Source organism: Rhinopithecus roxellana, chromosome 15 (assembly GCF_007565055.1).
Source record: "Rhinopithecus roxellana isolate Shanxi Qingling chromosome 15, ASM756505v1, whole genome shotgun sequence".
NCBI classification, from domain to species: domain Eukaryota; kingdom Metazoa; phylum Chordata; class Mammalia; order Primates; family Cercopithecidae; genus Rhinopithecus; species Rhinopithecus roxellana.
The window spans coordinates 110554580-110566824 of NC_044563.1; the positions used below are offsets into that span (position 1 = coordinate 110554580).

The 12245-nt window shown below is 43.4% G+C and overlaps 1 long non-coding RNA gene across 1 annotated transcript; it reads left to right on the forward strand.

The window, feature by feature from the left end:
- The first annotated feature begins 1783 nt into the window (after window positions 1–1783).
- LOC115893577 lies at window positions 1784–10328 on the forward strand. The gene is made up of 3 exons (XR_004053611.1): window positions 1784–1882; window positions 5721–5794; window positions 10315–10328. It is a non-coding gene; the product is annotated as an uncharacterized LOC115893577 (long non-coding RNA).
- Window positions 10329–12245: the final 1917 nt, after the last annotated feature.

A 12245-nucleotide genomic window follows, 5' to 3' on the forward strand; every position in this document is an offset into this window, starting at 1 on the left:
AGCTCATAGTACAAGCCTGAAAACAAAGAAAGTTTCCAGATAATTGCTCATCAAGGGGCAACTCGATTTTCTGCTTCCTCCAGAAAGCCTTCCATGCTGATGTCCACTCTGATCGCTCCCTAATCCAATCGGATTGCAGTTTTGGTCAGCACCTCACTGTTGACTGTGGATTTCTTCTCCATTACAAACGTGTTCATTTTGACTTCCAAGTAAGAGATAAAGGTCCTGGAAAGAAGTGATTGTATTTTACCTGGCTCTCCTACTGACTTGCTGTGTCATCTTCCTCTTATTTTGGGGGGACTGAGTTTCTTTCTCTCAGATGGCAAATACATGGCTTATGTGCCAACATTTTCCCATGCCGAAATCTCAGGACACACACCAGTGTTCTCCTCTTCTCTCCAGAACCTGGGTCCAGACTCACAATTCTTCCTAACACAATACTTTGGACAGTGTCCACTAACTTATCTAATAAATATGTATTGAGTACTTGCTAGGTACCGTCCCTGTTAGTCAGTTTCTAGAAATTAAAACTTTGGACATCTTGTATCTGCACTTATGGAACTCATCCCTTAGTGGAGAAGAAAGACAATATGCAAATACACAAATAAGAAAATATCAAGTAGTGACAAATATAATGATGAAAATTAAATAGCGGTGTGTTAGTGCCTGGGAGAAGGCTATTTTTTAGATCAGGGAAAGGCCTTCTGAGGTTTCTCCCTTGATCTGGGAGATTGGGTATGGGCCTAAGAATATGTATTCCTAACATGCAAACGTAGGAAATTTGGGAAACACTGGCATAGTGAATGAGATGAGGGCATAGAGTCAGAAGACCTAGGTCTAAATTCCATCTCCTACATTTATGTGGCTGTATGACACTGGGAAAGTTATTGAAACTTCTCTCTCAGTTTCCTCCTCTGTAAAATTGGAATAACACTACTGATCTCAGGAGGTTTTTTTTTTAAAATCAGAATTGAATAAGATCAAGTATTTAAAATGTCTGGCACATAATAAATGCTCAATAAAAGGTAGGTATTATTTGCAGCAATTAGGTCTATCTATTTATAACCATAATGTTTTGTTTGAATCATTCAAGAGACAAATCCAATAAATACCACAGGTAATACGGTATCTGTATGTTGGCTTTTGCCTCATGAAACTCTTCCTCTTGAAAAATACTCAAAAGACATGCCTGTGAGCAAGAATGCCCGAGTCTAAGGAATAAGGGTCATGCAGTTCTCTAGTTTAGGCATGTTTAAGATTTGGAAGGGCTTTGGCCTCATTTCCTCTCCTATCAAATGGGCACCAGGCTACCTGTCCTTTTTCACTCATGGGGGATTTCTGAGACTCAGAGGGATAAGAGATGTGCAAAGCATGAGACACAAACAGTCGCAGACACAGACGAACACTCGCTTTCTCAGACCGGCAGACGCGTGCAATGGCAAGGCCACCTGACACACCAGTCCTGTTCATTTGGAAAAGGGACGACTCCTTCACATTCACAAGCTGGGCTGGTACATGAAGAATAAGAAGAAAAAAAAAAAAGAAGTCGGCAGGAAGCAGCCTCTTCAACCAGCAAAGAAACCGTTAGAATCCATCCCTGAGCCCTGATGCCAAAGTTCCGCCTGCCCCACCCGTCACACTATCAAGGACACCCGCCTGCTATCAGAAAGCCCTGGGGGTCTTTTTCCCTAGTTTATCAAGGACCTGTGGAAACATTTCTCTAACTGAAGATAAGAATTCTTTTTTTTTTTCCTCTCTCTCTTTCTCCTTTCTACTTCTAGCTGTCTAAACCAGAGGGCTCCTCTCATTTTCTTTCAGTAACAACTGCTCTGAAAAGAAGGTATTTTTCAACCTGGACTTGAAGTAACTAGTGGAGAGGCAGGTAAGGTGGGTTTAATTAATTCATTTGTTCATTCCTTCATTCCTTCCATTATTGTATGCTTACTGCATGCCAGAGACTGAGCTAAGAAGGCTCTCAGATGGGCAGAATGAGCTTGCAGTCTTTGGGGAAGCCAGACTACACTTAACAATTACAAAATGTGGAATTGTAAATTGTGATCTGAACTTGGAGTGAGAGCATACATATTTAAGCTGAAAGACAGTATGTATAATAATTTTTTAGATTTGGCTCTTGCCCTCCAAGTGGACGTTTTCAGGGTTAAAAAGATGCCTCAGGGCCCAGATGACTTGCTACCATTCCATGCCAGCCCTGTCTCCTAGCCCAAGTCACAACTGCTTGACCCTTGTGAAGGTGAGAATGGAGATGACTTATTGGAGTGATAGAGAGGCTAGCATAAACCTGCCAAGACCTCGTTCAAGATTCGGTTCATTTTGCAAAAGTTGCCAGATAAAAGATATTTCCAGATGGAGGGCCACGCAGGAAATACAAATGGAATATTTGTTAATAGCTCTTCCTTTGTGAGATATGACCCAAGGCGGCCTTCTGCAATGTGATGGGAAGCACTGTAGCTTGAAAGCGTGAGAGGAGTCAGCAGGCCCACGGCAGTCTCGAAGTCTTTGGAAAGGGGCTCTGGCCTGAGCAGGCATTAAAGATTCTCTGTTTATCCGAGACGCCGCCTTTTCCACCACCGCCACCCCAAATGGAGCTGGGACCTGCTACACTCTAAATACTGGATTCTCAGAGAGGAGGGCAGATATCTAGAAGAATGTTGAGTTCCTTAATGCTGTGGCTTTGCGTAATAACCACCTGCACTCTTTTTTCCTGTCCTTGGAGCCAAATGGGCTTCTGCAAAGAAGTCTATCCAGAAGTCAGGGATGAGCACTATTCGAAAAGGCCTAAGTGGGCAGGGATTGCCATTGAGTGCACTGAAGAATGTGTTGGAACTCATGAGACTGGCTTCCCCCTAACACTCGGTTGTCGAATGGGTCTGCAGATGAACCTGAGAGGATTGTGAGCTCCCTGGAACAATATGTAAAATTCTGCATGTAGGAATAGAGCTGTGCCTAGGGAATGGTCTTTAACTTTTGTCAGATTTTTTTGGGGAGGTGTGGGGGTTAAATACACATATCATAAAATTTAATATTTAACCACTCCCAAGGGTACAGTTCAGTGGCATTAAGCACATAAATATTGTTGGGTGACCATCACCACTATCTAGCTCTAGACCTTTTAAATCTTTTTCAACTGAAATGTCTTGCCCATTAAACAATAACTGTCCCCTCCCCCGAGCTTCTGGCAGCCACCATTCAACTTTTTGTCTCTATGACTTTGTTTACTCTAAGAACTTCACAAAAGTAGGATCATATAGTCTTTGTCCTCTCAGGACTGGCTTATATCACTTAACGTCTTCAAGTTTCATTCATGTTGTAGCTTATGTCAGAATTTCCTTTCTCTTTAAGGTGGAATCATATGTGTGTGTGTGTGTGTGTATACATATATATCACATATATACATACACATATATATGTGTATATATATAATAGTATGTATATATCACTTTAAAAAATCCATCTGTTGATAGATACTTGGTTGCTTCCACTTTTTGGCTATTGTGAGTAATACTGCTGTGAATATGGGTGTGCAAATATTTGTTTGAGTTGCTGTTTTCAATTCTTTTGGGTGTATGTCCAGAATGGAACTGCTAGATCATATAGTAATTCTGTTTTTACTTTTCTTGAGGAATCGCCATACGGTTTTCAATAATGGCTGCACCATTTTACATTCCCACCAGCAATACACAAGTGCTCCAAACCCTCCAGATCCTCACCAATACTTGTTAACACTTGTGCATTAGCCATCCTAATGGGTGCGGAGAAGTATCTCATTATGGTTTTGATTTGCATCTCTAATAATTAGTGATGTAGAACATCTTTTCATGAGCTTGTGGGCCATTTGTATGTCTTCTTTGCAGAAATGGATAGTCAAATTCTTTGCCCATTTTGAAACTGGATTGTTTAAATCCAGACAGAGCCCGTCTTGCTCTGTCAACCAGGCTGGAGGCGTGATCTTGGCTCTATCGCCCAGGCAGTGGCACAATCTCAGCTCACTGCAACATTTGTCTCCCTTCCTGGGCTTAAGCTATTCTCCTGCCTCAGCCTCCTGAGTAGCTGCGATTATAGGCACACACCATCACGCCTGGCTAATTTTTTTTTTTATAAGTAGAGATGGGGGTTTCACCATGTTGGCCAAGCTGGTCTCGAACTCCTGACCTTAGGTGATCCACCCACCTCAGCCTCCCAAAGTGCTGGGATTATAGGCATGAGCCACAATGCCCAGCCTATATGTTCTAGATCTTAATCTCTTATCAGATATATGACTTATATATTCTTCCATTCTGTGGGGGTTGCCCTTTCACTCTGTTGATGGTGTCTTTTGATGCACCAGGGTTTTAAATTTTGATGTAGTCCAATTTACCTATTTCTAATTTTGTTGCCTGTGCCTTTCGTGTCATATCCAAGAAATCTTGCTAAATCCAATGTCATAAAGCTGTTCCCCTAGGTTGTCTTTAAGAATGTTACAGTTTTAGTTACCAGGTTTTTAAAAGGTTTGTGACAATGCATGCTCTGTCTTCAATAATGATTCTGGGAAGGACTTCCTCACCAAAGCAACAACACTCAGGGCTTTGTAAATATCAGCGTGAATCTAGGAACTGGGCAATTGATGACATGAACGTGATATTTGAAGGCTTCAATTCAAAAGGAATGATTAAGTATCTCCATATTTATATCAGTATCCTGGGAGCTAGTGAAGATGAAAACCATGGTCTCTCTTCTCCAGGGACTTAAGGCAAGATGTTGCAGGCACACACGTGAAATTATTGCATTGCAAGGCAGAATCTAATGAGGCACCTAGCTAGGCACTAGGACCAAGGACTATAAGAACTCAGAAAGGGATCACCACCATGAGCTTCAAGGGACAGAGAAACCTTCAGGGTAAAGATGTAGCTTAATCTGGGTCCACACTGGACAAGATTTGGAGAAGCAGAGAAGACTGGAGAGGATTTTATACTAACTGCAATAATCTTTGCCATTTACTGAGCACCTACTATGTTCCAAGCACTGTGCTCTGCCCACTGCATACATTATCTCAATGACTACTCCTAACCCTACATTTATCATTGTCTATTTGATCATTGCAAGCACTGAAGCGCAGAGATTTTCTTAAGATGACCCAGATAGTAAGTTGTAAAGCAAAGACTTGAAGCCAGGTTTATTTATCTCAAAGCCTCTACTCTTAATCACTCTACTATTGTAGTACCAAAGCTTTAAAACAGGGAGAAAGCAGACATCCCCGACAGAGAGAAAAGAATAACACAGTGCACATAAATGGCAGAGGCAGGATATTTAAGATCAGAGAGGAGAACAGGCTGGATGGGAAGGTTCAGGGTCCAGGACTGTGGGATATAAAGTTGGATCAAAGGAGTGAGCAGGATTACAGGGTGCCTTTAATGGAATCATGGGAAATTTGGTCTTGACCTGCTAGAATGACAGAATCACACATAGAATTTCAGCTCTAACCTTCCAGTCTGCCACTTTTCTCTATAAAATGAGAAAATTGAGGTCTCAAGAGGTTAAGCAACTTGTGGATGGTCATAGATGATAGGGAACCATTGCAAATTCTTGAGCATGGTGTTGACAGGGAAGAAAACAGTATTCCAGATCAGTTAGTGTGGCAGTAAAACACATGAGGGGTGACTGAAGGGAAGCAGCAAAAACTGGCAGAAAAAAACAAGCAGCTCTTTCTCTGTTTTTTTCCAAAGGATACCTCCCTCAACAATGGATATTTCTAGGGAGCATCATAGAGGAGATTCCAGCTCTACTCCTTCTTGCTGAGGTTTGTCGCTTAAGAATCTGGAGACAGGTTGGGCACAGTGGCTCACATCTGTAATCCTAGCACTTTGGGAGGCCAAGGCGGGTAGATCACCTGAGGTCAGGAGTTCAAGATCAGCCTGACCAATATGGTGAAATCCTGTCTACTAAAAATACAAAAATGAGACAGGCGTGGTGGTGTGCACCTATAGTCCCAGCTACTCAGGAGGCTGAGGTTGAAACCAGGAGGCAGAGGTTGCAGTGACCCGAGATCGCGCCACTGCACTCTAGTCTGGGTAACAGAGTGTGACACCGTCTCAAAAGAAAAAAAAAAAAAAATCTGGAGACAGCTTGTAGGGGCAAGTGCCATCAGAAAGGTCAGAATCACCTTCCCCTGCCAGGCTCAGCGCCCGTTGATGGCCCAAATGCCAGAAAACACAGCTTCCCCAGCAGCGGCCTGTCCCCATCCTCCCCACTTCCTCCAATAGAAAGCCTGTCTGGGGTGCAATGTCTCAGATCAGTGACACGTGACTCTGAAGAGCCAATGGCCAGGAATGGCTTCTGGCACCTTCTTTATGTTGCCTTCCTGAATGTGAGTCTCGGCCAGGCCTCTGTGAACGTAACTCACCTGTCCCATGGAGGCCAACATACTGGGAGAGGTAAGACAAGACACTCTGTTCCCCAGGCAAGAATGTTGACCCCACCTTGCTTGAACTAAGCCCTTGTAGGGCAGAACTCCAGTTATCCATCTATGTCTATCCAAGAAAGCCCTGCCCTGGTTGACTATTGTCCTCTGAGGTTCTTTTTGCTTAATTAATTGTAATAATAGCTGCCATCCATTGAGCACTTATTCCATGTTGATCACTGGGCTCAGCATTTGGCATGCATGATCTCATTTTATTCCTACAACCCATAATGAAGATATTATTATCCTTGTTTCGCACATGATGAGCCTGAGGTTCAGGACTGTTAAATAATTTGCCTAAAACCACTTACTTAAAGGAGCCAAGACTCAAACACAAGGCTTTCTCTCTCCAAAGCCTTTGCTTTTACTCGTATGATTGACTGCATTCTACACTTCAGTCCTTGGAGAGGGCAGAGGTTCTGCAGTGGAGAGTCAGGCTTCAGAGAGTGGCCCTGTGGCTTCTAGACACCACTGTTTCTCTGTTCCTGGGAGCCAAAAGCCTGATCTCTTTCCCAAATCAAACTCTTGGGCCCAAATACAAATGGTATCTGGACCCTTATTCTTCTCCCAGTAATGATGCTCAAGAAAAACAAAGGACCTTGAAGTTCCTTCTCCACTTTCACCCAGAGGGCATCATGCAGGCATGCTTTGGCCAAGGGGAATGGTGCTGCCATTTGTACAGTCATTCTTTTAATGAATATTTATTGAGGGCCAGCCACAGTTAGGCACATTCTAGGTGCTGAAGACACAACTGGGAACAAGTCAGAAAGAATTTCTACCCTCACAGAGTTTACATTCTAGCTGGGAGGAAAGGCCAAAACAAAACACACACCAAAACCCTGCACATACATCTGTAGTAAAGAGCAGGCAGTGATGATGCTAGGAAGAAAAACAAAGCAGGATAACAGGGATGGAGAGTGAGGAGAAGCAGAATCTTATCAAGCCCCTCTGAGGATGAAATATTGAACAGAGACCTGAATGAAGTACATGGGAGCCATGGGGTGATCCAGGGGAAGAGCATTGCAAGCAGAGAGAATGGCAAGTGCAAAAGTCTTACAGTAGGAATCAGCTTGGTTTGTTTTAAGGACTAGGAAGAAGGCCAGTGTGGTTCAAGCAGACAGAGTGAAGGGGCATGCTGGAGAAAAGGACAGGGCGGGCAGTAGAAGCCAGATAATAGGGCCTTCCAGGCCACAGTGAGTTTGGATCTCAAATATGCTGTACCGGGGTCCCAGGCACTGTGGTGTGTCACTCAGGTGTGGTACCTCTGCATAGCTACAGAAAGGAGAGAGACTGTATACACAAAGAGCATAAAGACAGCTCAGTGAGTCAGCTCACCTGGCTCTGATTCCCACCTTGAACTTGAAGCAGCAAATGAAGTCTAGGGTTTGGTACCCAAGAGAGAAGGTGGGGAAGGTCTGACGATTGCCTGAGGCGGAAGAAGGAACTGTTGACCCTGTATGTATGTCTCATTTACCTTGTCCATCAAACGGTTTGAATTATCAATGGGTGCTCAAACATTTTTTTGAGACAGAGTTTCACTCATGTCACCTAGGCTGGAGTGCAATGGCGCGATCTCAGTTCACTGCAACCTCTGCCTCCCGGGTTCAAGCGATTCTCCTGCCACAGCCTCCCAAGTAGCTGGGAATACAGGTGCTGGCCACCTTGCCTAGCTAGTTTTTGTATTTTTAGTAGAGATAGCGTTTCATCATGTTGGCCAAACTGGTCTTGAACTCCTGACCGCAGGTGATCCACCCGCCTCAGCCTCCGAAAGTGCCAGGATTATAGGCGTGAGCCACCGTGCCCGGCTGCCCAAACATTTTACAATTAGAATCTCTTTTTATAAGCAAAATTTTCCATATAAACTGACAGTGTGCCACTTTCCTCTTCAAGCACCTGATCTGCTTCATTTCACAGAATCCTTAGAACAGCTCCATGAGACAGGTACTCTGAATACTCCCACTTTACAGATGGGGAAGCTCAAATGCAGAGAGGTTGGGCAGCATGCCCAAGGTCAACGAACGCAGAACTGCTGCAGTGGGAGCAGGGGTGGGTGACGCCCACTAGCGAGGCGCTTTCAAACTCCTACTGCTCCAAGGAGCAAGCTAGAAAATCCCATTTCTCAGGCCCCTTCCACTAGGACACACTATGAGCTTAACACTGCTAGGAACTCACTGAGAAATGGTGACATTTGGGGGTGGCTACTTCAGTGCTTTGTTTGGCTTCTTTTTAAAATTATAAATGGTGGTTTGAAAGTTGTTGGAAGGGGGAAAACAGATGAAGAATCAGGGATGTGGCTGAAGCAGTCAGTGTAGCAGAGAAGCAATGCAGCTGTCAGCAGCCTACCCAGGCCCCCAAATGGGCACAGCCCTGCATTTCTGGCCTGAGGCCTGCCAAGGTCTTAGGTGAACTTCAGCTCTTTCTACAGCACCCCAGTCTCAGCACTCTTTGGCGGATGTCCTGATTGGCTGGGAGATTGTTGCTTCCTGATACAGTGGTGATTACTTCTGAAAGATGGGGTAAAACCAACAGCTATCATTTCTGACCATTTACTGTGCAGCATCACTGTGCAAAGCATTTTTATACATATCTTATTGAATCCTCTCAAAACTCCTGTGAGGCAAGCAGGCACCCCAGTGGCCCCATCCTAGTTCTGGCCCTGGTGACATGATTGCCTCCATCCTCCACTTGACAGGTACAGAAACTGAGGTTCAGGGAGGTGAAGTAAATTCCCCCAGATCACAGAGCTGGCAAACAGCTGAGCTTCTACGCTTATCCTAAGACTCAGTTGAAGTGGATTTTTAAAAAGATGTATTTTGGGCTCTTCACTATACAGAAAACCGAATTTGCCTATCACTAAGGTTACTAATAGGCCTAACATCTGTGAAAACTTATCTATCAGCTGGTCCTGAAATGTTCTGAAATGGGTCTGAGTGCAAGATGCCTGTGACAACTGAATAGTTTAAAAAATTCTCCATGGGAGCTGAACCCCTATTAAGACAGATCTTTATTTTTCTTCCTGAATGCCACATTTAGAAACAAAATGTCATATTTTTATATATGAATGTCACAAGTGACAAAGCATATGTTGCAACTTGGCTTCTAATGGTTGTAAAAAAAAAAAAAGAGAGAGGTAAATTATCATAATGTTGGGATCTCAATTATATTTGCATTTTCATTTCTACCAGAAGTCCATTTTAGCAAAGGAATGTAACCTTAGTCACTTGAAACTGCTCTTCCCTAGAAAACAATTGTAAACGTAATAAGCAAAAAGAATAGAAAATGCCCACAGGGGAAAAAAAAATGATCCATCTGGGGTCAGAGCCATCACATAGATTGATTCATTCTTCTAGCATTCTTACTCAGGAAGGAAAACTTGAACATTTTCTAGACTTTAGAATATTTAAGATTTGCAAGGAGTTGGGGGAAAGGGGAAAGGAATGAAATTTCAGTCCCACTGGCAGGGATCAAATAGAGATTTCCTCAACTTTTAAAGAACCGTTTTACATGTCCCAATCACCTCACAGTTCCTGAGTCTCTCTTCTGCATAAGGCATGTACTAGTTGTTATGGGAGGATACAATAAGGTCATGATTGCTGTAAAATTATTCATAATAAAAACACATTTTGAGACTTGATTCTAAATGTTAAACTTAAATTTGAGCAATTTAATTGCCCGTTGAATAGGAATGAAATCCCACCGGCAGGCAGTTATTTCTTACAACCACTGTGTGTGAAATTGAAATCTTAAGATACCATTTCAAATATTCACCTTCTCTAAGGAAGTTCTCCCCAAAGAGTTGTGCAAGATAAGAAACTGACCCAAAGTCATATGCACTAATCTCTTTTTCTTTACACTCTCAGGTCAAAGTAGAAGCATATTATTAAAAAGAAACTTTATGCCCTGAAGTTGGCTGTTCTGAGGTTACCTCTTGGAACTCAAGGATATATTTATTTTAACAACTGACTTGAGCCCCATGCAGAACTGTAACAAGGAAAGTAATAATTTATCAGATTAAATAAAAACAAGCAGATGTGGCCAGGCGCGGTGGCTCACGCCTGGAATCCCAGCACTTTGGGAGGCCGAGGCAGGTGGATCGCCTTAGGTCAGGAGTTTGAGACCAGCCTGGCCAACATGGCGAAACCCCGTCTCCACTAAAAATACAAAAGATTAGCTGGGCGTGGTGGTGGGCACCTGCAATCCCAGCTACTTGGGAGGCTGAGGCAGGGAGAATTGCTTGAACCCAGGAGGCGGAGGTTGCAGTGAGCTGAGATTGCACCATTGCACTCCAGCCTGGGCATCAGAGAGAGACTCCATCTCAAAAAACAAACAAACAAACAACACCCAAGCAGATGCAAACAGGTCATTTAGTCACCACTATAATGAACATGCAAATGGAAAATGCTTACATGTTTTATTTAGGAGAAGGGGGTGAGGTGAAGGGATCCTGTTTCCTACTTTTACAACACAGGAAATAGTTTCCAAATTTGGGTGGGCAATTCTTATTTTAAACCCCCATTTCACCTTTAAATTTAATGTCAAGCTCTTTTAAAATTATCTTCATGATGCCCTTTGCCATAACATAGCAGCTGCCATTTATGAGTGCTTACTATATACCAGTTGCTTTTCATGCAAGCAACCTCCTATCTGTTGTTACCCCCATGCCGTTACAAATCTATGTGCCACCCTTTTGTGCACTACTCATATAATCCCCGCGATAACTTAGGCAATAGGATCTGTTGTCTCCATTTTACAGATGAGGATACTGGGAGTTTATTTGTTTGTTTATCTGTTTATTTATTTTGAGACAGAATCTCGCTGTGTCACCCAGGCTAGAGTGCAGTGACACAGTCTTGGCTCACGGCAACCTTCGCCTCCCGTGTTCAAGCAATTCTCCTGTCTCAGCCTCCTGAGTAGCTGGGGTTACAGGCATGTTCCCACCACACCCGGCTAATTTTTGTATGTTTAGTAGAGATGGGGTTTTACCATGTTGGGCAGGCCAGTCACGAACCCCTGACCTCAAGTGATCCCCTCGCCTTGACCTCTCAAAGTGCTGGGATTCCAGGTGTGAGCCACCGAGCCTGGCCAGGATACTGGGAGTTTAAATTCCTGCTGTGAGCCCAGGTTCACACAGGTGGTCAAGAGTGGGCTAGAATCCAGGTAGCCTGACTCCAGAGCTACTACTGCATACTCCCTCCTCAGATTAAATGATTTTCCTAGGCCATGCTAGCTGATAAGTTTTAAGAGTCTAAATCAAACCCAGGCAGTTGGGTTCCAAAATTCTAGCATTTAACCACCACATTGACTGGTTAAAGTAGGTAAACTGTTCATCACAACCTATATGTTTATTTTCGTTTCTGTTAGAAATGAAAGTAGTGTGGTAGTGCGGTAGGTTACATATTTATCACATAGTTTAGGCTTGCCTAAAATTCTAAGAATTTTCTTTTTTAGATTAAAAACAAGGGTCTATTGGAAAAAAAAACCCAACTTTTTTTTTTTTTTTTTTTTTTTTTTTGAGGCAGGGTCTCACTCTGTTCCCCAGACTGGAGGGCAGTAGTGTGATCATGGCTCACTGCAGCCTCAACCTCCTGGGCTCAAGCAATCCTCCCACCTCCACCTCCTGAGTAGCTAGGATTTCAGGGAAGCACTACCATGCCCAGCTAATTTTTTTTCTTTTTTCTTTTTTGTAGGAATGGGGTATCATTGTGTTGCTCAGGCTAGCCTGGGCCTCCCAGAGTGCTGGGATTACAGGCATAAGCCACCGAGCACAGCCGAAAAAAAGTCTTTTTGTATA